General features: G+C 35.4%; 1 protein-coding gene across 1 annotated transcript in view; it reads right to left on the bottom strand.

Moving 5' to 3' along the window:
• Positions 1-25296, bottom strand: part of LOC123250116 (sodium-coupled monocarboxylate transporter 1-like) — a 238114-nt gene that overhangs the window by 128189 nt on the left and 84629 nt on the right. The gene's annotated exons all lie outside the window — the stretch shown is intronic.

Here is a 25296-nt window from a genome sequence, read left to right as displayed (position 1 = left end):
CTATTCTTCATTTTATTTCTTCTATTAATTATTCTCTAGTGTGGTGTCTTCCTTTAACAACACAATGAACATAGAACTATATATCCCATAATAATATATGTACAATCTATATCATACCACCTGCCATGTTGGGGAGGAGGGGAAGAAAGAGGGAGAAGGATTGCAAAATGTCAGAAATTTACCAATTGAAAATTGTACCGATGTATAATCTGGAAGAAAAAAAATTTTTAAATCTTTAAAAAAAAACATGCAATAAATACATTTATTAAGTGCCTGTATGTGCCAGGCAGAAGGTTAAACACTGGGGATACATAAGAAAGACAAAAGATAGTCCCTGCCATGAAGGAGTTCCCAATCTAATAGGGGAGACAACACACAAATGACAGGATAAAAGGATCTAACATTAAGGATCAAGAAAGACTCCTTGCAGAAGGAAAGATTTTAGATGAGACTTTTCAAAAGCCTTTTTTTTTTTAAAGCCTTTCTTTGTATCTTGTTATGTTCCCACTCTTAGCTCGGTACTTAGCACATAATCAAGAGCTTCAGTTGGTAAATAACTTGTTTTGGGCTTTCTTTACAACTTGTACCCCTCATGTGCCTAGCACACAGTAGGACACAGAAGGAGCTTCCAGGCTAGATGACCACCCCTCTGGCCCTACCCACCTCATAGGTGCTGGTGATATGGAGCCGATAGAAGAGGGGCAGGAACAGCTCCCCTGAGATGAAGGTCACTACAGCGTACCCAAACATTAAGTTAATGAATCTGGCGCCATAGAGGTACACCTCGACAGGCAAGCTCAGCATGGTGACAGAGGACAGGAAACTGACTATGAGCGACATGGACACGGGCAACCCCGACATCTGGCGCCCTGCCAGGAGGAAGTCTTCATCCTCATCATAGTGTTCAGTCAGAGTGAAGTAGATGCCCACGATGGCCAAGAAAACCAGCGGGAATCCAAAAACCACATAGTCCCATCCAGTGAAGATATCCTTTCCTCCTCCTATAGCCATTTTGGTGAAGGGGGCTCGCCACTCCCCCCCTCCCCCCGGGCGCTCAGCTGACCCAGACTCCTCAGCCACCCCGGGGGAGGATGACCACACACTATGACCCAATCAGAACGTCACCTTACTAATGGCCTCCCGTGCCTTTATTGCAACATAATTCGTTGCCTTGGTAATTCTGGAAGTTTGGTACCATATGCGCTTGGAGTCAGATGTCCTGTCTTACCAACCTCAGTTTTGTTTATGGAATCTGTGCCCCTAGTCCAGTCACTTCACCTGTCTGCATCACTGTCCTCAAATGGAGATAACGGCGGTTATGTATCTCCTCTAGTTACTTTAAGGATCAAACCAAGGCAAATGTGTAAAATGCTTACCACAGTACCTGGCACATAGAATATCATTAATAATTTCTTTCTTCCTTTTACCTTTTCTCTCCTCTCTCCTTTTTATCCTTCACCCTTTATTCTTTCCTTCCTTCCTTACTACCTCCTTCCCAGGTTATGATAAGAACTAAAAAAGAAACTTCCAAAAATGGTTGTTGTGAGATCTAAATGAAATTGCACGTACAAAGAGTTAAGTGCTACACAATGTTATAAATTGTATGCATTTTGTTTTATCCATTTAAAATAACTCAAAAAGAATGCAAAGGCTTCACCAAGCTGTCAGAGGGTTCCACGCCAGCAAAAAGGAAAAAAAATATTAAGAATCCCTGGTTTATCCATTAGATTCAATTTCATAAGATTGTGAGCTCCTTAAAGGCAGGAACTGTCTTTTGACTCTCTTTATATTCCCAGTGCTTAGTCCAGTACCTGGCACATAGCAAACAATCAATAAATTATATTGACACAAAATTAAAAAAAATAAAATAAAAAAATAAATTATATTGACTATTTGGAGGGGAAGTCATAAGAGGCAGAGATCATGGATGGACATCCAGTTCTACCACTTACTATGGCAGCTAGGTGGTGTGTGGAAGAGACCATAATCAGAAAATCCTAAGCTCTGAATCAATTCAATGACAATCCCAGAGTCCAAGGGACGTTGCACCATCAATCAAATAAAATAGACACAATGACCTCAAAAAACAGAACAATCACATTTTTAGTCATAGACAATATGGGACCTCATTTTGTTTGCATAATTGTTACAAGGGTTTGGGATTTTATTTCCTTGATATTCTTCTCTTCCTTGATATGTAAAAATAGGTGTGTGGACAATGGAATGTAAAATGTCATGAAGAACAGTGGGGCGGTAGGGTGGTGAGGATGATCTACCCCCTTCCCTACAGAGGAGGACAGTGCTAGAAGATCACAGGATAATTTACATAGGGCTAGAAGGGAATTTAGAAGCCATCTAGTCCTATCCCCTTATATACAGATGAGAACTCTGAGACCCAATGAGTTTTAAGCAACTTGTCCAAAGCCACAGGGGAAACAAAATCTAGGATTAAACTGAGTTTTCTAATTCCGAATCCAGTTATCTTTCTTTCTTCTTGATTAGGACTAACTAATTCTATTTCTATCAGTCACATTTATTAGATGGAGAGCCTGGACTCAAGAGGCCCTCATACAAAATGGGTCTCATATTGCAGACTGTAAATTAATTGAGTTTTACATACATCTTTGGGACTAATAGGTGTTTCCTGAAAAGGGTCTGCTTTATTCTCCTTTTAAACTAATTGTTTCCAAATGGGAAAATCTAAGTATTTTGGTTCGGGGGAGGGAGATTATCACTCAAACAAACTGAGAAAAAAAATCCCTAAAGTTAGTTCAAACCATTCATGTCCATCTTTCTGACACTAGGATTATACTGTGTAGTAAAAAAAATCTGATTTTAATCTGACACAATGTAGAACAAGTGGAAAGCCTTGGAATCAAGAAAACTTGAGTTGAAAGCTCCCCTCTGACAGTAGCTAAATGTATACTTGATCGAACAAGTTATTTCTCTGAGGCCATTTCAGAACTGATAAAAATGGGGTCTTAATACCTTTCAGAGTTTGTCAGTAGGGTCAAAGGCAAAAATGCACCAAGTGCTTCATAAACCAAGTGTTTTGTTGTTATTTATTGTTATTGTTTTTGAAGTCCATCTGCTTACTGCTGTTCTCACAGCCTCCTTCATATGAGGTAAACCTTACGAAAATGTTTATATTTTTCAATGTCCTATAACCAATCCTCTCCTTTCTAAAAGAAAAACAGCAGTTTATTGGCAGATGATTCTTCCATAGTGATTGTCATACTCATAAGTGAACACTAAGGCCTATAGACCTGGTGCTAAGCCGTAAGGATTCATTGGATCACATGAGATATTGACACAAGATTCAAGCCAGGATAGTCCTTGTCAAGCCTGGGAGCAGGAATCTAATCATGAGGCTATTAAGGTATTTGTCTACAGGAGTCTCACCTCAAGTCATCCCCACAAGACACAATCAGAGAAAGAAAGGGAGAGGTAGGGCTACACAAAATTTATATCTTCCCTACGTCAGCACTAACATGAGGAGAGAGGGGTGCTGGGAATTATAGTTTTAGGGTACAGAAATTAGTTACACTACATCCAGAGAAAGAACTGTGGGAGTAGAAACTGAGAAGAAAAAAACATAGGATTGATCACATGGTTTGATGGGAATATGATTGGGGTTTTGGTGTTAAAAGATCACTCTATTGCAAATATGAATAATATGGAAATAGTTTTTGAACAATGATATAAGTATAGCCCAGTGGGGTTGCTCATCAAGTCCGCAAGGGGGGAAGGAAGAAGGAAGGGAAAGAATATGAATCATGTAACCATGGGAAAATATTCTCTCACACACATTCCCCCAAATTAGTAATGTTATAAATAATAATTACTCTTGGAGGCTTATTACTAGATTTATAAGCATTTATTTGTAAAGAGAAAGAAAGAGACAAATAACATGTTTTAGCCTTTCTAACTTAAAGTAAAAATACAATTCCCCATTGTAGCCAGTGTGGTGCCCACTATACTATACTACTGCTTGCCAGAGATCAAGAGATAAGCTAAAAGGCTGCCAAGAGGAAGCCCAGAGAGCAAGTCAGACAAGAGACATAAGGGAGCAAAGAGAGCAACCCAGCTTCCTACACTGACTTTTCAAACCTAAGCTCTTAATTCCAGATCCTTCTGTTGGCCAATGGCTCCTGGCTTCCATGTCTACATTAGGCCAGGCCATCAGGCCTCACATCCGGGCTCACATCAGGCCATCAGAAATGTGACTCTGACTTCTTTCTGCTGGAGTGAGTCTTCCAGGATTGGACTGAGTTATTCAATTCACACACCAAAAATTCTATAAGGCAAGTCTAGATCAGTATTTAGTAGGAAGGTTGGATTTCTAAACTTAACCCATCACATACCAGTTGGATTCTGAACTAAGTTCAGAGACAAAGAATCATAACTTAAGCAAATATAGGACAAAAGCAATTATAGGATAAAAATCAATTAATTGTAAATAGAATCAATAATGAAAATAACACAGGATCAATATAAATTTTCTCTCATCCTTCCTTTTGATGAAATACATATGTATGTGTATTACACCACTAATAATCTAATCTAGGAGAATTTTAAAACAATCATTATCAACAATAGGGCTCACTAATGCAAATTTTTCTGGTGGAAGTTCAAAACAAGCTTTACTACAATAATTAACACAAAACTGAAAAAGTAATACAATGACCATCAGATCATTAACATGAACATTGTCTCCTAGTATCCCAGCAACCCAATTTCCATGTCTATTTTATAAGCATATTTCATCTTGAATGTCAGATGTTGTCAGGCCTAGAAAACAAGTCTGACTAGTCTAGTACAGCTCTGAAGTGGTCCCTTCTTCAGTAGATCTGTTTCTTGGGTGCCATAGTACTTAAAGATTCTTAGATGTAAGGAAAGTTAATATTGAATTTTATTATTTATTAAGAATATTTCTATGGGAAATCATTCATTTTCTCCAAACCTCCTGGCCTTCCCAAAGTCAGGCTGAAATAATTCAAGTCTTGAGACTGGGCTCCTCTGACATTCAATCTCTTCACATACCAGTGAAGGGAGATAGAGCCAAGTTCCTGGGTCCAAGGCAACATAAAGCACCCATACACTCTGCCCTTGAATTTGCAAGCCCACAGTGCAGAGCAGTCTGCAATGTGCCCCAACTGTGTGTTCCCCAGCCCAAAGGAAGTCTCAGAGCCCCTACCTAAGCCCTTAATGAAGGCCCAAGCCCTAGCAATGCAGTCCACAGTGGACTTGGCAGATGCAAGCTCAAAGGAAGGCCCAGAGCCCCTGTCCAAGCCTGCAGTGAGGACCTGATCCCCAACACAAGGCAGCCCACAGCGTACCTGGCTAGTGTAGGCCCAGAGTGATGCCCAGAGTCCTTGCCCAAGCCTGAGGTAAGATCTAGAGCCCCAGCACAAGATTGCTCACAGTCTGGGCCCTGTGAGCCATCAGCAGGCCCTTGGGGAGCCTGAATCAGCACAAGAAGATGGTTTTTGAAGCTCTCAGCCCATAGGCCATTATACCACCTAGGAAGAATGAAAATGTGCAGAAACCCAGGCCTAGAGCTGAGAGTAGCAGCAAGGAAGAATAGAAGTTTAAGACAGTGTGCCCTCCATCCTGAGAACAAAGCCTAAGTTTAAGATAAAAATAAAACAAGAAAAAGGCTAGAGAAATGATCAAAAATTAAAACAAAAAACAAACACCTAAACATAGAAAATTATTTTAGAGACAAAGAAGCACAAGATAAAGACTCAGAAGGGGATATTAAGATCAAAGCAACTACCTGAAATTTTTCAATGAAAAATTGGACTTAGGCTCTGGAAGAGCTAAAAAATTTTTTTTTTCAAAAATCAAACAGAAGAAGCAGAGGGAAAATGTGGAAAAGAGATGAAAGCAATGCAAAAAATAATAACTTAAAAAGCAGAATTGTCCAAATGGAAAAAGAAAAGTGGTACAAAAGTCTAATGAAGAATACAGTTCCTTGAAAGAATTGGCCAAATGGAAAAGGAGGTTTAAAAGCTCAGTTAAAAAAATAATTTCTTAAAAATTAGAATTGGACTTCCTAGCTATGTGACCCTGGGCAGGTCACTTAACCTCCATTATATAGCCCTTCCAACTCTCCTGCCTTTGAACCAATATATAGTATTGATTCTAAAATAGGTATTATGTAATTTTTTTCTAACCACAGGTATGCAAATGATAAGCAAAATATCCAAGTCATAAAGAAAGGTAGGTTTATTGTAGATAAATAAGAAAGAGAAATTTTAAGGGACTCATTAAGGTCAAAATGTTTATATGTCTACATCGAAAGAAGATTTCTATAATTCTCAAAAATTACTCTTAGTAGTAGAGAAGATAGAAGAAATTTACACAGAAAGAGGGTGGAAAAGTAAGCTGATCATGATGATAAGATGTATATGTAAATGTGATTATATGGAACAATATGTACATATGATATGATATGTATGCATATGAATGATATATTTAAAAAATCAATCAAGGGCTGAAAGAGAGGGTTGCATTGAAAGAAAAGGAAAGGGAGAGATAGAATGGGGTAAATTATATAGCATAAAAAGGTATGAAAAATCATTATAGAGAGGGGAGGATAAGCATGGTGATGGGCAGTGCTTAAACTTTACTCTCCTCATAACTGGCTCAGAGATGGTAAAACAAGTATACTCAATGGGGTATAGAATTCTATCTTACCCCAAAGAGAAATAGAAGGGGAATAAGACAAGGAAAGAGGGAAGTAATTGGAGTGAAGGGGAAGTGGAGGGGTAACAAAAAGCAAAACACTGGTGAGAAGAAACAGAAAGGAAGGGAATAGAGCAGGATTTAAATGGGATGATATGATAGAGTGCAATACATAATTAGTAATCATAACACTGAATATGAATGGGATGAACTCATTCAATAAATAGAAGTGGATACTAGAGAGGATTAAAAACCAGAATCCTACCATCAGAAAGATTATCCACTATAACCAGGTGGGATTTATACCAAGAATGCAAGGTTTGACATTAGGAAAACCATCCATATAATTGACCATAACAATAAGCAAACCAAAAGAGATCACATAATTATTTTAATAGATGCAGAAAAAGCCTTTGACAAAATACAACACCCATTCCCACTGAAAACACTAGAAAGTATAGGAATAGAAGGGCCATTCCTCAAAATAATGAACAGTATATATTTACATCAGCAAGTATCATCTGCAATGGGAACGAGTTAGAAGCCTTCTCAATAAGATGAGGAGTGAAATAAGAATGCCCATGATCACCTATATTATTTAATATTGTACTAGAAATGCTAGCAGTAGCGATTAGAAAAGAAAAAGAAATTGAAGGGACTAAAGTAGGCAGTGAAGAAACTAAACTATCATGCTTGCAGATGATATGATGGCATATGTAAAGAATCCTAGAAAACCAACTAAAAGACTAGTGGAAATAATTAACAACTTTAGCAAAGTTGCAGGGTACAAGAAAAACCACATAAATCATCAGCATTTCTGTATATTACCAACAAAATTCAGCAGCAGAAGTTAGAATGAGAAACTCCATTTAAAATCCTTCTAGACAATATAAAGTACTTGGGAATATATCTACCAAGACAAACACAGGAATCATGCGAACACAATGACAAAACACTTTTCACACAATTAAAACTAGATCTAAATAACTAGAAAAACATTAATTCCTCATGGGTAGGACAAGCTAACATAATAAAAATGACAATCCTGCCAAAGTAAATCTACTTATTGAGTGCCATTTCTATCAAACCACCAAAAAACTTTAAAAAAAAAAAATTATAACAAAGTTCACCTGGAAGACCAAGAGATCAAGAATATCAAGGGAAATAATGGGGGGGGGAGGAGAATGTGAAGTATGGGGGCCTAGAAGTATTAAATCTTAAACTGTACTATAAAGCAGTGGACATCAAAATAATATGATACTGACTAAGAGACAGAAGGGTGGATCAATGAATTAGACTGGGGTAAATTGTCAGCAATTACTCAAAAACTCAGCAAGCTAGTGTTCAATAAACCAAAAGATCCTGGCTTTTGGAACAAGAACTCACTATTTGACAAAAACTGCAGGGAAAATGGGAAAGCAGTATGGGAAAAATTAGGTTTAGATCAACATTTCACAACCTATACCAAGATAAATTCAAAATGGGTAAATTACAAATATAAAAATGAAATTAATAAGTTAGGTGAACACAGAATTGTATAACTGTCAGATTTGTGGGAAAGGAAATAATCTAAGACTTAGCAAAAGAAAGAAAACATTACAAAATGTAAAATTAATGTCTTCGATTATATCAAATTAAGAAGGGTCTGTACAAACAAAACCAATGCCACCAAAATTAGAAAGAAAGCAATAAACTAGGGAAACATTTTTATAACAAAACTCTTTGACAAACATTTAATTTACCAAACGTATAGGGAACTAAGTCAAATTTACAAAAAAATCAAGCCATTTCCCAATTGACAAATGGTCAAGGGACATGAATAGGCAGTTTTCACATGGAGAAATCAAAACTATTAATAAGCACATGAAAAAGTGTTCTAAATCCCTCCTGACTAGAGAAATGCAAATCAAAACAACTCTTACAAAACAAAACCACCTTACACCTAGCAGACTAGCCAATATAGCAGCAAAGGAAAGTGATAAATGTTGGAGGGGATGTGGCAAAATTGGTACACTAATACACTATTGGTGGAGTTCTGAATTGATCCAACCATTCTGGAAGGCAATTTGGAACTATGCCCAAAGGGCTTTAAAAGATTGCCTGCTCTTTGATCCAGCCATTACCACTGCTGGATTTGTATCCCAAAGACATAATAGGGAAAAATACTTCTACAAAAATATTCATAATCTCACTCTTTGTAGTGGCAAAAAACTGGAAAATGAGGAGGTGTCCATCGATTGGGGAATGGCTAAACAAATTGTGGTAACTGATGGTGATGGAATATTATTGTGCTGAAAGGAATAATGAACTGGAGGAATTCCAGGTGAACTGGAAAGCCCTCCAGGAATTGATGCAGAGGAAAGGAGCAGATCCAGGAGAACATTATACACAGAGACTGATACACTGTGGTAAAATAGAATGTAACAGACATTTTTACTAGCAGCAATGCAATGACCCAGGACAATCCAGAGAAAGAATGTTATCCACATCCAGAGAAAGAACTGTGGGAACAGAAATGCAGAAGAAAAACATATGATTGATCACGTAGTCTGATGGGGATATGTTTAGGGTTTTGCTGTTAAAAGATCACTCTACTGCAAATATGAGTAACATGGAAATAGGTTTCAAACAATGATAAATGCATAACATGTATATAAAATAATAATAAAATTATGTTATTCTCAGAAAAATGATCTCATATTCTTTATTGATTAAAATCTGATGCTACTGTTTGGGTGAATATAGGAGTCCAGGCATGTACAAATCTTGAAAATATTATAAATGTTCTCAAAAGCCACTCTTATGAGCAATCTGCTCATTTACCAGACTCATGGAGTTTTTAAAAAATCTATCTTATAAATGAAAAGGGGATGTAATGGCTCAGCAACCAAATACACTCTTATGATTTTAGGAATTTTGATACTTTTTAGAATCTGCATTAATTGTTGTACTACCATTTTTTAAAGCTTTTAACTGATTTAAAAAATCATGTACACTCACACTGTAAATCATGGCCAGTTTGAAAGAGAAATAGATCTCATTTTTGAGTGGGGAAAAAAATAGAAAAAATCTAATGTCCATTTTTTAATATAAAGAAAAAATAATAGTGAAAACAGAATCATGAGATGCTATTTGATTGTTAGACTGTATCAGTGATTCCCAAAGTGGGCGCCACTGCCCCCTGGTGGGTGCTACAGCAATCCAGGGAGGCGATGATGGCCACAGGTGCATTTGGGGGCAGTGAATAACTGTAAGGGGGTGGTGATAGTATGTGACAAGGGGCACTAAGTAATATTTTTTTTTGGAAAGGGGGCAGGAGGCCAAAAAAGTTTGGGAACCACTGCTCTATATGGTTGTTATACTCTAGTGAGATAGGGTGTAGAGCTCAACACTGCATAACCGAGCTAGAAATCTCTCTCTAATCCAAAGACTCAAAAGAAGAGCAAATTTGTCCCTAAAGAGAAAGATTTCTGGTTAAGTATATCTGTGGTTGTGGATAAACTGTCTCCCTATACAATATAGTCAAATGTCATGGAAACAGAAAAGGCTGATTGTTTTCTGTTGTGTGTCTTTGTTTCAAATTGGAACTTAGAACCTCCCAACTTATGTTAGGGAGTTTAAAAAAAAGGAAAATGTCTTCCTATGAAGACATTTGGGTTTGTCTCTTTTTATTGTGTTTTCTATGTTTGAAATTGGATAGGGAGATATTCTCCTTTGAATGAATTTCCATAATCAGGTTTTTTAAACCAAGGGAGCATTCCTCACCACCCTAAAAAAGAAAGGAAGAGTATAATATAAACCACATAACATTTTCTGAGCTTAAAGAGTCAAAGAAGTCCTAGAAGTGCTGCTATAAAGGCTGCCACACAGGTAGTTAGAACTGAGCCACCATGAAAGCTGCATGACTACAGCAGCCACATGGAATTATTTTCAGGAACCAATATATTTAAGGTATGGTGCTTTTACTTTCACTTGATATTCTATAGTCTAGATCTTAGGAAAATGTAGTGTCTGTTTATCCTTTATTTTGTTTTATTTTTCTGAAGATTAAGAGTAAATAGAAAATTATTTTTAGAGCAAATAAACTATAGATTTAAAAGTTTGTTCTTACAATTGGCAGCCATTTCTGGGTAAAATTATTTCTGTGCATTAGTTTTTGCATTTTTTATTAACTTTTGAAAATTTATAATTGAAAATTTTTAATCCTGGAAATATCCCTTGAACCTGGCTTAATTTATAACAAAGATTTTTTCCCAGTAGAATTGGGGAAGAATTGCTCCTAAATATATATTGGGAAAAACCCTATGTTCAGGGTGATAGGGCACTTGGAGTGGGAGCTGAACTAAAGAAAATTCTGTTTTCCAACGAAGGTGGGTATTGGGACAACTCTTTAAGTGAGATCCAGTAGTTCTGCCATGGAATTCCATCCTACTTCCCCCATTTTAAGGATTGGTCAGTGCCCAAAAATTAAGGGCATTTGGGAAAGACCTCCAGGCAGGGTCATACATGGGTAAGTCTATAGTCCACAGTGTCTTCAAGTGGTGTCAATTATATAGTCAGAATTTGTCCTCTGTGTGTATGTGTGTTTGTGAGTAAAAGCCTGCCATTCTTCAGTTAGTGGAGATGGGGAGTGTGGCAAAAAAGAAATACCATTACTCCTAACCCTAATCTCTTACTAAGAAAAAAAAATGATCTCTAAATTTAGCCTTCATTCTTGCAATCTAGTACTTTCATTAATTTTAGTTCATAGGCACAAAGGCAGAAGAACTAAGAACAGCAAGAAATAGCAAGAACTAAGAAATAGCAAGAACTCAAGTTCTGATAGAGGGAAGTATTTAGTTTATAACTTTAATTTGAACAACAGTTAAGAGAGAACTTTTGAAAAGCAATTAAACCCCAAGCAAGAGCATTTTTTGGAAAATGTATCTTAAATAGCTCAGAAAAGAAACTATAGTAAAGGATTTTTAAAATGGGAGCCAAAAATATCATACCAAAGGGAAGATACTTAGAAAACCTTCTCTCTACATGGGAAAGACCCTACCAGTAAGATTCAGTCGGATAGTTCGATTATCCCTCAAATTCCTCCTCTTACTTTCTCATACTTTCTCCTTTCCTCTCCTGACCATGCCAGCTTCTCTGATCTCACTCACCACTAGCTCCTTAATTCCATCTCCAGAATACCAGAGTATATTCACCCCCTTTCCTATCCAGTAGCTTTTCATTAACAAGTCTCTTACCCAACAGAACCTCATGATCATAATTATCAGAAAGGGAAGAAGGGTGAGGACTATAGCTCCTGAACCTCCCTCCACAAACTTTCTCTTTGCTTTGAGAGGGAAAAAATATTTTTAAAACTTTGTGAATTAAAGTGTATTTGAATTCTAAAACTAAAGTTGTGATTAATATTCATTAGTATGGCTTAAAGCTCTAATACAATTCTATTCTCTGCAGGATCTGATATCAGGGCCACATGTCTCCAGCTACAAAAAAAAGTTAGCCATATTCACTAAGATATAGGTTGATTAAAATTTCTCTAGATGCTATCAATTTAGATTACTAGCTCTTTCCAAATTCTGAAAGGCAAGAAGAAAAAGGAGCAAAGTATACTTCTAATTTGGAAAATGTTTTATGTGTTAATTTGACTTTTTTTTAACTATACCTGAAAAAGTTAGACCTTTCTCTGTTTCAAACAGGAGTACAGGTCATTTCAGGTCTCTTAAAAGATTTCTGAAACTGCTGGCACCTTAATGGACTTTTTAGGAATTCATTCCATAAATTTCTTCATAATATATTATATAGATATATAATTAAAAATTGAGCAGATAAAAGGAAGAAATATTTTCTCCATCCTCAACATCTCTCACCATGGGAACAAGCGAGAGATTAGAGATATGATCATATTCTTTCAATAAATGATTATAATAATTTATTTGCAAGTAAATTAGTGAAAAGATGTTACCTGTATGAAAAATTAAGACATAATGGGGAAGTAAGAAATTTTTGGTAACTTATTTAACATCACTTATGTGCTAAAATTCTGATAGCAATTTTAAACGAAGTACATAAAGTCACCTAAGATATGAAAAAATTATAAAACTAAACGAGGCAAAAAATGATTTAGGGGAATTAGTGAAAGAAATGACAGGTGTAGCATTTATTTTTTCAAAGAACCAGCTCCTAATCTTATTAGTTCAATATTTCTTTTACCTTCAATTTCATTAATTTCTGCTTTGATTTTTAGGATTTCTAATTTAGTTTTTATCTGGGCATTTTAATTTTTTTTCTTTTTCTAGTTTTAACTATATGCCCAATTCATTGATTTCCTTTTTCTCTATTTTCTTGACATAGGCAATCAGGGCTACAAATTTTCCCAAGTACTGCTTCAGTTGTATCCCATAGATTTTGATATGTGTCTCATCACTGTGATGCTCTTCAATTAATAAAGTAATTCTTTGTATGATTTGTTCTTTGACTCATTGGTTTTGAATAGATTATTTAGTTTCCAATTAAATTTTTTTAAACCCTTGTACTTCGGTGTATTGTCTCATAGGTGGAAGATTGGTAAGGGTGGGCAATGGGGGTCAAGTGACTTGCCCAGGGTCACCCAGGTGGGAAGTGGCTGAGGCTGGGTTTGAACCTAGGACCTCCTGTCTCTAGGCCTGACTCTCACTCCACTGAGCTACCCAGCTGCCCCCTCCAATTAATTTTTAATTTGTCTCTCCATGAATCATTATAATTTTATCACATTATGATCTGAAAATGTTGCATTTATTATTTCTGCTTTTCTGCATTTGTTTACAGTTTCAAATGCCCTAGTACATGGTCAGTCTTTGTATATGTACCATGTGCTGTTGAAAAGAAGGTATATTCCTTTTGATATCTATTAATTCTAATTTTTCTAACATTTCATTGCCTTCCCTTTCTTATTTTTTTGGTTTGATTTATATAGTTCTGATAGGGAGAAAGCTGAGGTCCCTCACTAATATAGTTTTATTGTCTATTTCCTCCTTAAGTTCTTTTAGTTTCTCCTTTTAAAAGCTGGATGCTATACCATTTGGTGCATATAAGTTGAGTACTGATATTCATTATCTATACTGCCTTTTATCAAGATGTAATTACCTTCCTTATCTCTTTTAATCAAATCTATTATTACTTTAGCTCTGTCTGAGATCATGATTGCCTTTTTTTGTCTCAGTTGAAGCCCAACAGATTCTGCTCCAGTATCTTACATTTATCCAGTGTCTACTTGTCTGAAGTGTTTTTCTTGTAAACAATCTATGGTAGGATTCTGGTTTTTAATCCATCCTGCTATCTGCTTCCATTTTGTGGGTGTGTTTGTCCCATTTATAGTCACAGTTATGATTACCATCTGTGTATTCCCCTTCATTTTGACTTCCTCCTTTACTCCTAACCTTTCTCCTTTTACTCTTTCCCTCTCCTTCAGTGTTCTGCTTTTAGTCAATTTCTCCCTTTCCCCTCCCTTCTTTATTATAGGATCTTTTGATTGCCCCACAACCTCTACCTCCCTTGTATTACTCCCCTCCTCACCAACCAGTTTCTTATTCCCCTTCTACTTTTCAATAAGGTAAGATACAATTCTATACCCCAATGAATCTGGCTGTTCCATCTCTGAGCCAATTCCAATGAAAGTAAGGTTTAATTATTATCCATCACCACCCTCTTCCTCCCTTTAGTCTTCCCCCTATAACCCTAAGCTTCTTTATGTGATATAATTTACCCCATTTAACTTTTCCCATTTCTCCAAGTATTGTCCTCTTTTTCACCCCTAGTTTTACTTTTTTTTTTTGGCATATCATCCTAAACGGCTTACTGCCACACCCTTTATGTACCATATATATGTACTATATACCACACTTCTAACTACTATGATAACAATTATAGTATGATGTTTAGGATTTTTTGGGGACATGACTTCCAGGTAGTCCAAAATTCTTAAATTGTCTCTCTCCCTGATCTATTTTATAGGTCAATTATTTTTTTAACCCTTAACTTCTGTGTATTGGCTCCTAGGTGGAAGAGTGGTAAAGGTGGGCAATGGGGGTCAAGTGAGTTGCCCAGGGTCACACAGCTGGGAAGTGTCTGAGGCCGGATTTGAACCTAGGACCTCCTGTCTCTAGGTCTGACTCTCAATCCACTGAGCTACCCAGCTGCCCCATAGGTCAATTACTTTTTAATGAGATATTTCATATTTCTATTCTTCCCTTCATTTGATTTTGTTTTATTGTTTCTTGATGTCTTATGAAGTCATTAGCTTCCATTTGCCCAATTCTAATTTTTAAAGACCAATATTCTTCCATGACCTTCTGATCCTCCTTTATATTTGGCCCAATCTTCTTTTCATGTCATTCTTTTCTTCATTTGACTTTTTTACCTTTTTCCAGAAGGTCAATTCTAGCTTTTAAAAATTTTTTCTTTTGATTCATATGCCTCTTTCCAGATGGCCTATTTTACTTTTTAAGCTGTTTTATTTTTCCCATTTTTTAATTTCTTTTTGAGCTCTTCCAAAGCCTGAGTCAAATTCCTAGGGGGGTTTTTTTTTGAGGTTTTTCTTTGAAGTTCCTTGAATCCCATCATCCTCTATTGGTTCTGTTCTTTGTCCTTTATCCCTGTAGAAGTTTTTGAATGTTACCTTTTTTTTCCTGTTGTTTATTTTCTTTCCCTTTTTTTGTAAGCTAGCCCCTCTGTTGATTGACTGGATTATACCAGTTGAGTTATCTTGCTCAGGGAACAAATCTTCACTGTATCTAGCTATGGAGGCTGAAGATGCTCAGTCAGATGGCTCCTCTCCCTGCTCCTCCCTGCCAGCTTCTATCAGAGCCTGCGACCTCAAGTGGTGGATCTGAGGAGCACCTTTGTGGTTGCAACTACCATCCAGGGATCCCAAAGTCAGCCTATGCCTAATTTCAGGTCTTAGGGCAGTGGGAGGGGGGAAGGGAAAGGGATGGGGTTCAGTGTGCAATATCTTATTTCCCATCTCCACCTCATCCCTTGGAAATCAACTCTCTGCCTACCTTTTCTCAAGATCTCTTTATCATCTCTGATAATCTGATAAGGACAGTTTAGTTGATAAGGAAATAACTGACACTTTTAGCTCATGCTTCCAGCTCTGTCTCCAGGAGCATGGAGTTTATTATATATATATATATATATATATATATATTTCAAGAATCATTTCACACAAAAGAACCCCCCTGAAATTTTGCAGATGCGCAGAAGTTATAAATTATGTCATATCAAAACACAAAAGGTCTCATTGGCTTCAGAACAGACCAAAGCCAAGGCTAAATTTTGACTGGGTTCTTATCAGAAAGCCAAGTTGGGGAATATTTTTCTCAGGGTTGAATTGCCCCTGCTAATGTTTTGGCCGTGGCTATACCAGGCAGCTGCATTCCTGGCCAAAGGGGGAGAGTGTTAACCTTTTAAATGCTGGCCCGCTAGGAACCTAAAGCTCTTCAATAAGGCCACAATATTTTTCAAGAAATCACAAGGATCACAAAAGGGGTCAAAAAAGGAGTCTCATATTTTTATCTATTCTCGAATTGGCTTCCCACATATTTCCCCCTTTTGTTTAAATTAAAATGATTTATTACACAGGAAAACTTTTTAATAATGAAAGGAGTCATCAATTAGTTATAATCATCAGCTATAGCTGGATCTGATAGGATTTACAGATTAAACTGTTTATTTCTGGCTCTCTACATGTCTTCCCTTTTTGTTTTAAATGCAGGGATTGTAGCTCAATTTGAATTTGAATATTCACCCTCTTTGTTTAAATTGATAAAGGGCATCCACCTGTTGGGCTGTGTGAATTTCTCTTATGAGGGCCAAGGGAAACTTCAAAGTTACACAAATGTGGGGATGAAAAGAAAAGAGGACAAAACCAATGATCCAATGATTGCTAGGCACATTGACAAAAAGCCAATTAGGGGGCAGTCCCCTTTGGCACAAGAGTTTACATTCAAAACAAATGCATTCAATTTCCCATAGTTCAAGCAACTGCACCCCAAAGTTCATTTTTGGATCTTCTTGATGAAGTATAGGTCTCTGTAGGCATCTTCATGGTGTCTTCTCCAAACAAGTTTGTTGTCTGCATTCTGGGGAGGTGGCAAATTTCTTATCCTGAAATTACTCTCAAAAGAATTTAAACTTTACATTATAGATTATAAAACATACATTCTCCCCTGAAAAGGGTTAAGGCTAACATCCAGATCAGTTAAGGATACATGGCTGAGTTTTGGGGTTGTGTGAATCAATTAGCAAAAGAAATTTAAACAATTTTAAAAATCCAAATAAAAGAGAAAAAAATTGACTTGTGAATGAAATGTAAAATGTCAAAGTCTTATGTGCAAAAATGTAGGGAAAAATAAACTTATAGCAGGTCCTTGAATCAAGGCCCAAGTATAATGATTTAAGCAATTGTGTAATTACCCATTCAGAAGCCAAGACTATAGGAAAAAAAAGGACCAAATTTTTTGTTATAAAGGGAAGTGTCTTTCCCTGGTCTTATTTGCCTGCACTTGAGCCAGGATGATGGCCAACCTTTGGTACTTAACCAGGATGAAGCTCAAGGAAGTCCAGCCTCTAACATGTCAGAAAAGCTGCAACCCCGAACCCCAATCGCCAAGTTTAAGTCCTTCAGTATTAGCATGAGAAAGTTTTGTCAATCCTTCCTGGATTGGTACGGTCTTTTTTGATCTTGTGGTACTAGGCACTGTGCAGTTTCTCACCAATCCCATTGGACTTGGTGGTCTCCTTGACCTTGTGGCTCTTTTGTTCCCTTCTCCTGGAATCAGACAGAATCAAATAGTCTCATAATATTTACCAATTCATGGCAGGTTTCCATAGACTAAGGCTTTGTGGGTATGCATTAATATTAAATTTATATTACTGTATTATATTTATATATTATATACAGTAATATTAAAATTATATTACTGTAAAATCAAAAGGGATTAACATTGATCATATGTACTCTAAGTACAAAAAATGAGAAAAAGTGAAAAAAGTCAAAGACAATTTAAAATTCAGGGAAAATACAATGTTTTTTAAGTAAAAATGTTTTAAAATTCAAAATTATATATATTTTAGATTTAGTAAAATGTTTTTTATCCAAAACTCAGATCTATTTCCTGTAAGAATAAAATAAAACCTTGATCCCCATATTATAATTCTGGGATGTTATTTGTTTCTTTGTATCTGTAATTAGTTATTCCAATTGATGTTTAGAAATTATACAAATAAATTAATGTACAAGAGATTCAAACTAACTTTCATTGAAACATCACTTGGGATATATACAGTTTCTATAGTAAACAGTGGAACATATTTTCTTGCTATATACATTCAAATTTCTGGGGCTTCAATTATTATTTCAGTTTGCTTTGAATATGGTAAAAGGAGAGAAGGGAGTATAACATTGTTTGACTTGAGATAAGAGTCAAGGATTATTTATCAATTGTATCTTTCTTATGAATGGTGAATCCAAATCAATAATCCATAAATAAGTAATATCAGTTGCAAATCCAATGACTTTTACCTTAAACAGTAATTATTACCAATAGCATTTGAAAGATTTCCAAGATTTACATACCCAATGAAAAATTATGTTACAAAATATGATAAATATTCTTTTCAACAGTTTCTCAANCAAGGCAACGTAGAAAAAATGCAGGAGAGACCTGTGTAATTAGGGTAAGAGAGGGAAACAATCCAACACATCAGACACCTAGGAGCACCAGAAGCAGAGGGAACAGAATCTAGCTCAATCCAGTAAGCACTTGACACTCATGGGAACTCACAGGGATGGGAGAACAGAATCCAGCTTAATCCAGCAAGTGGGCAGCATCCAGGAGAGAGGAATCTAACCTGGTCCAGCACATGTTGTATTATCTGGACAGGGCAGCTGCAGGCCTCCCCACAGCAATCCTGCCAGATCACCTCTTCAAAATGCATACTGAAGGACTCAACACCCCTGGAAGTAGGTACCATTTTATCTCTGGATATTTTACAGCTAAAAAAGGTTCAGTCACAGTACCATTTCTGTCTCTCTGCTACAATATTCCATTATACTCCCTAATTGCTATAGAAGCATCAAGGTAAGATGGTGGCATTGAAGCCCAAGTTATAAGAAAAATCTTTAATCATATTCATCAACTATTACAGCCCTTCAGTGTGAGTAGCTCTTTGGGCAATTTCTGCTTAATTCTCTCAATAATTAAATGTGGATGCTCTCCAGTAGCCTCAAATTCTCTTCTTTCTTCCCATTATGTTCTTTCTTATGAACAGTTCATTGACTCTGGTATATTTTACAAATTTACATCCTTAATGCCAATCGTATCCAACTAACAGAATTCTTATAAATATCTCAACTGCTGGGTAGCTTCATGCAATGTTTTTGTTGTTGTTGTTGTTTGCTGGCTAGACCAAAATTATTAGGTATCACCCTCCCTCCTTTTTTCCCCTCCCACACCAGAGAAGGCAACACTTGACCCCCCAAAAAAAATGTTTATATAAACTGTCATTCATATTTCTATTTATCAGATCTTTCCCTGGAGGTAGATATTCACAAATTATTCTTCAAACATTAGTTCTATAGCTGTATGTTCTCTCAGTTCTACTCATTTCACTTTTCATAACTGCATGTTGCTCTGTTATTTTTAATTAACCTGCTCATCATTTCTTATGGTGCAATAGTATTCCATTACAATCATATGCCACAATTTGATCAGCCATTCCCCAATGAATAGATATTCCCTCAATTTCCATTTAGAATATGTAGGTTCTCTTCCTTTTTCCCCTTATCTCTTTGGGAAATAGACCAAACAAATGGATGTAAAGTTATAACTCTTATAACACTTTTATAACTCTGGGCATAATTCCAGATTGCTCTACAAAATGAATGGATCAGTTCACAGTTCTACCAACAGTGTATTAGTGTACCCACTGTCTCATATCCCTATCAAGATTATTATGAAATGATATCTCAGAATTGTTTTGATTGGCATTTGTCTAATTAGTAATGATTTAGAGTCTTTTTACATATGCCTATATATCACTCTGATTTCTTCATCTAAATTCTGTCTGTTCATATCTTCTGACTATTATCAGTTGGGGAGTGGCTCATATTCTTATAAATATGATAAAATCCTCTATGTATTTTAGATATGAGACTTCTATCAGAGAAACTTTTTATAAAATTTCCCCAATTTTCTACTTTCCTTCTAATCTTGGTACATTTTTATCTGCACAAAACCTTTTTGATTTAATGTAATCAAAATTATCTATTTCACATCTCACAATGTTTATTCTATCTCTTTATTCATAAATTCTTCTCCTAACCATAAATCAGATAGGTAATGTGTTGCCTGTTCTTTCTGTTTTACTTACAATAATATCTCCCTTAATGTCTAGGTCATGTATACATTTTGATATTATCTTAATAAATGGTATTAGATATCAGTCTATACTTAATTTTTGTCAAATTGCTTTCCATATATAATGGTTAATGTGTCATGCAAATACATGCTGGATGTGAATTATCCACTAGTTATAGACCTAAAACATCAGTACAGTTTCAGAGCTCCCAAAAAATAACCTAAAAAGTCTTCCTCAAATGCACTTGAGCTGGTAGTTTCTAGATTCCCCTCATGACTTCAACAAAGTTTATATTCTCCTAATATCAGTGTAACTGACCAAAATGTTATGAGTAGAAGAGGTGTCAAAATGGAATCTACTTGGTTACTTCTGCAGTGGATCCCATTCAGCAAGTGAAGCATAAAAAAGTTATAATGGCGAACCTCAGTATGAAAAATTAGCCTAATTATTTAAGAACCCTCGCCATCTCAAGATAGCCTCAAAAGTCTCAATTACTAATCTACTTGGAAGTTCTATAGAAAGCTGGAATAAATCCAAGTAGAAAGTAGATAAATCATTATAACTCACACTTCTCTCCAACACAGTCAAGAACATTTAAAATATCCTCTGATCAAAGTGTGTTCAAACCTACATATCAATCCCAAATGGGGTGAAATCTTCAGGGGCAATCTAGAACCAACCAACTTGTCAAGTGAACTTAAAAGGTTTCTCAAAATGTTTAAATCAATCTATACTGTATCTGAATCAATTCACAAAATGAACTCACACGGTGGCTCTGAAAGTTCAGTAATTGTTGAAAGTCTGGGATATGGGCAATGCTTTTAGGGAGTTCCATAATCCCCACTACATACTACATTACAGCTTCTTCGTGACATAGTTTTATTCCTTATTTAAAGCTAACCTTGAATAGACAGATAAATAGCATAAGAAAGCAAGGACTATTTGAATGCCAAATGCTTTTTTTACTACTGGAACAAAAAAAACAAACAACTATGGAACCCCTTGATATAATGTTTCCTTTAAAACACTGCTCTAGTAATGATGAAAGAAAACCAACCCACCAAGTGAGTTAAAAGTGATTCTTAACTTGAAGCTGAATAATCATCTAGTGAAATCAAAAAATATTCTTGGTTAGCCCTAAGATAAAGATTCCTCAGCCCTGTATAGAGCAATCACAGTACTTATATTGGTAATTAAACAAATCCCAAAAATGAATTAATAATGATTTGTTGAATTAAATGAATTCAAATAAATGACGACACAAAAGGAAAAACACAAGCATTAGCTAATTCACTCATTCTTAAGGTAAAACTTCAGTTTAAGTAGAACAATCCTAACTATAAATTATTCTATATCGATAGGTTTTATGGAAAATCAATACCCCAGAATATTTGGTTGCTTAGCAGGCTTAGAAATTAGGTATCTACTAGGAATTTTTTTAACCATAAATTGAATCTTACTTCTCAAATAGAATTTGGGATCAAACCAATCACTCTTACTAACACATGCAGTACTATTTTATATACTTAAAAGAGGTAAAGACTTAAAACCCATCACAGAGTTATAATTTGAAATAGCTAGAAAACAAGTAGGTAGAGTAGAGAAAGATAATTGATCAATGTAAAATAGCACACAAGTTTCTGCTACAGAGGAAGCAAAAATCCACTGATCTCAGATTGTTCCACCTGAAAATTCATTTAACTTCTGACTTCTGCTCAATAATCAAGAAGGATTTTCTTACTCAGTGTTCTAAGAATAAAAAATGATGAACCATTCTACATTTTTGCCACATTATTTGGAGTTATACCTTTTATAATCCATAAAACATAAAGCTGAGTATACTCCTTTGGGGGAGGGGAGGTTAGAAGGAGAGTAGAGGGCTGGATAGACAATGAAACAGAATTTTCAAGCATTCCTGATGAAAAAAATTAAACCAGAATAGGAAATTTGACTTTCAAATATAAGACTAAATTTAGAGAATCATGAAAAGATAAACAGGAAAGAAAAGCCATAAGGAATTCAATAAGATTAAATTGTTTCCATTTCTTTGTGGGAAGATGATACTTGAAAATCCTAAGTTTATCATTATAAAGGCAATTAGAAGGAATATACATAAAGGGCATGGATTTAAATTTAATATAATGAGGCACTATAAAAATGAAGGTGAGAAAAAGGAATGCAATAAGAGAAAGGAGAGGTAGAATAGAGTAAATTATCTTAAAAGAGGCATCAAAAAAGCTTTTTATATCGAAAGGAAAGATGGGGTGGGGTGGGGAAGGTCACATAAGAAATGGCTCAAAAAAGGAGTAGCACACTAAGTTGGGTAGAGAAATCTATCTTACCCTATATGGAGAAGTAGGAGGGGAAATGGATAAGAGAAAGATGAAGCTAGTAGAAGGGAGGACATATGGAAGAAAGTGGCTATCAAAAGCAAAACATTTTTGAGGATGTATAGGATGAAAGGAGAGTAGTTTAAATAGGTGGGGTAACAGCATGGGGGGAAATACACAGTCATCAGTCATAACCATGAAAAAAATGTTATAGCAAGTTACTCTGATAAAGACCTCATTTGTCAAATATATAGAGAACTGAGTCATATGCATAAGAATACAAGTCATTCTCCAATTCATTAAATGGTCAAATGGTATGAACAAGCAGTTTTTAGATTAAATAATCAAAGCTATCTATAGTCTTAGGAAAAAATGCTTTAGATCAGTATTGATTAGAGAAATGCAAATTAAAACAACTCTGAGCTACTACTCCACAGCTATCAGATTGGCTAATATGGCAAAAAGGAAGATAACAAATGTTGGAGGGGATGTGAGAAAATTGAGACACTAATGATTGTTGGTGGAGTTGTGAATTGATTCAACAGTTTTGGAGAGCAATTTGACACTATGTATATCCTTTTGATATAAGGGTACAGGTTTCCCTCTAGACACCTCAAACTCCACAAGTGTTTTAGATCAAAGGGGACATATGAAATTCCCTTCTAGGAGCATGCACCCCCCTTTGAATTCTCTCCTGGATTTTTAATTATCATAGATATGTACCTTCTCGAGACCTTCAATTGACATAGATGTGCACCTCTAGTTTCTACCCTGATACACATACCTAATCTAATCATCCTTTGAATTGTACAGATCATCTCCTATTCCTCCAACCTCAAAAAATTACTTTATTCTTGATTCACCCCATCCCCTTTGCTTATCCTGCAACCCCTGCTGTCAGAGGGGCATAAAATCCCCATACCCCATCTCCTAGGGTCTTTCAGCATGATTTCCAAATTAATAAATTTCTATTTTTATTTTTAAGCTAAGTTTTGGAGTCTTGCATTCTTGCAAAAGGAAACCTGTCGCAAACCTGGGGTTTCACCTCAAAGCTCTCCCACAACACTTTAACCCAGAGATACTACTATTTAGGTCTGTATTCCAAAGAGATTTTTATTTTTAAAGAGAAGAGAACCTATATGTATCCAAAAGAGAAAAATTGGAAATTGAGGGGATGACCATCAAATGGGAAAGAAGAAATTATGGTTTGGGATTGTGATGGAATACTACTATGCTATAAGAAATGACAAACAGAAAAATTTCAGAAAAACCTAGAAAGGCTAAGTGAATAGATCCAGAGGAATATGTACAAAGTAACAACAATATTTTTCTATATACATCATATTTATTTGTAAAGAAATGACAACACTAGGAGCTAAAAAACTAACAGCTTAAGACTACAGTAATTTTGGTAAGCTGAATTTTTGTAGATATTTCTGAAATAAAAATTTAGAGTTTTAATATTCCAAAATGGAATATCTGCATAACACATATGTTGAACAAAAAAATTGATTTTCAAATCAATAAATAATAATTCCATCATTTATTTAAACATTTAAGTCCTTGTAATCTTTTATTGCTTTTTAAATGAATAAACAGTTCAAATTTCTTTTAGAAACCTAATACTATAGCTTTTCAGAAAGTTCCACTTGCTTCAATTTTTTTAAAACTGGAATTGATCACCAAAGAGACTAAAATTTAAGGAAGTTTAAAAAGAAAATAGCATCCTGCATTGTTTCCTTCCCATCTCTCCCTCCTATCTTCAAAAATATCCAATACAACCATATTATATGATAATTAACTATGAATGACTTTACTATCAACAATGCAAGGATCTGAGACAACTCTGAGAGACATGATGAAAAATGCTTTCCAACTGCCATAAGAGAAACTGATATAAATATAAAAACAGATAGAAACATATTTTTCATTTTATTTTCTTAATGAATTTTTGTATGTGTGATATGTGTATTCTTTCATGATGAATATAGAAATACGTACTGCATAATAGCACATGTATAAACTATATCATTGGTTTTTGATTCAGAAAAGGGAGAGGGGAAGGAGATAGGGAATTTGGCTTCCAAAATATCAAAAAATGAATGTTAAAATTATTTCTGCTGGGAAGTAGAAAAAATATAATTAAGTTTGGGGGGGAAGAAATGAAGAGCAGGGTGCTCTCAGGAAAAAATGTAGAAAGACTTACCTGAAGAGATGAGTGATGTAAAATGAAATGAGCAGAACTAAGAGAACAGTGTACACCATAACAGCAATATTCCATGATGATCAACTATGACTGATTTAAATATCCTCAGCAATTCTATGATCCAAGACAATTCCATAGTACTTAATGATAAAAAAAAAAGAGTGCTACCACCTCCAAAGAAAGAAGTGGAGTCTGGATGCAGATCAAAGCATATTTTTTAACTTTATTTTTCTTGTTCTTGTTTTTTATCTGTGTTTACTTTCATAATATGACTTATATGGAAATTTACATGACTAGACATGTATAACCTAAAACAAACTGCTTGCTAACTGAGGAAGAGTATTTGGAACTCAAAATTCTAAATAACAAATGTTAAAAATTGTTTTTACATGTAACTGGGGGGAAATGAAATATTTATTTTTAAGTATTTGAAATGATAGTGACAAGCCTATAGCTGGGAGGAGCACAGTTCAGACACTTCTTAGCTTTGTGACCCTGGACAAGTCATTTAAATCTAATTGCACAATCCTTATCATTCTTCTGCCTTGAAATTGATATTCTATGACAGAAAGTAAGAAGTTTTTTTTTTCTAATAAAAAAAGTATTTGAAATCTACCTATTTATTTATAAAGTATTTCTGAGTTGAATGGAATAGAGCCTGTAACTTCCCTCTGT

Source organism: Gracilinanus agilis, chromosome 5, assembly GCF_016433145.1.
Source record: "Gracilinanus agilis isolate LMUSP501 chromosome 5, AgileGrace, whole genome shotgun sequence".
Classification (NCBI taxonomy): domain Eukaryota; kingdom Metazoa; phylum Chordata; class Mammalia; order Didelphimorphia; family Didelphidae; genus Gracilinanus; species Gracilinanus agilis.
This window is presented reverse-complemented; position numbering and strand designations above follow the sequence as displayed.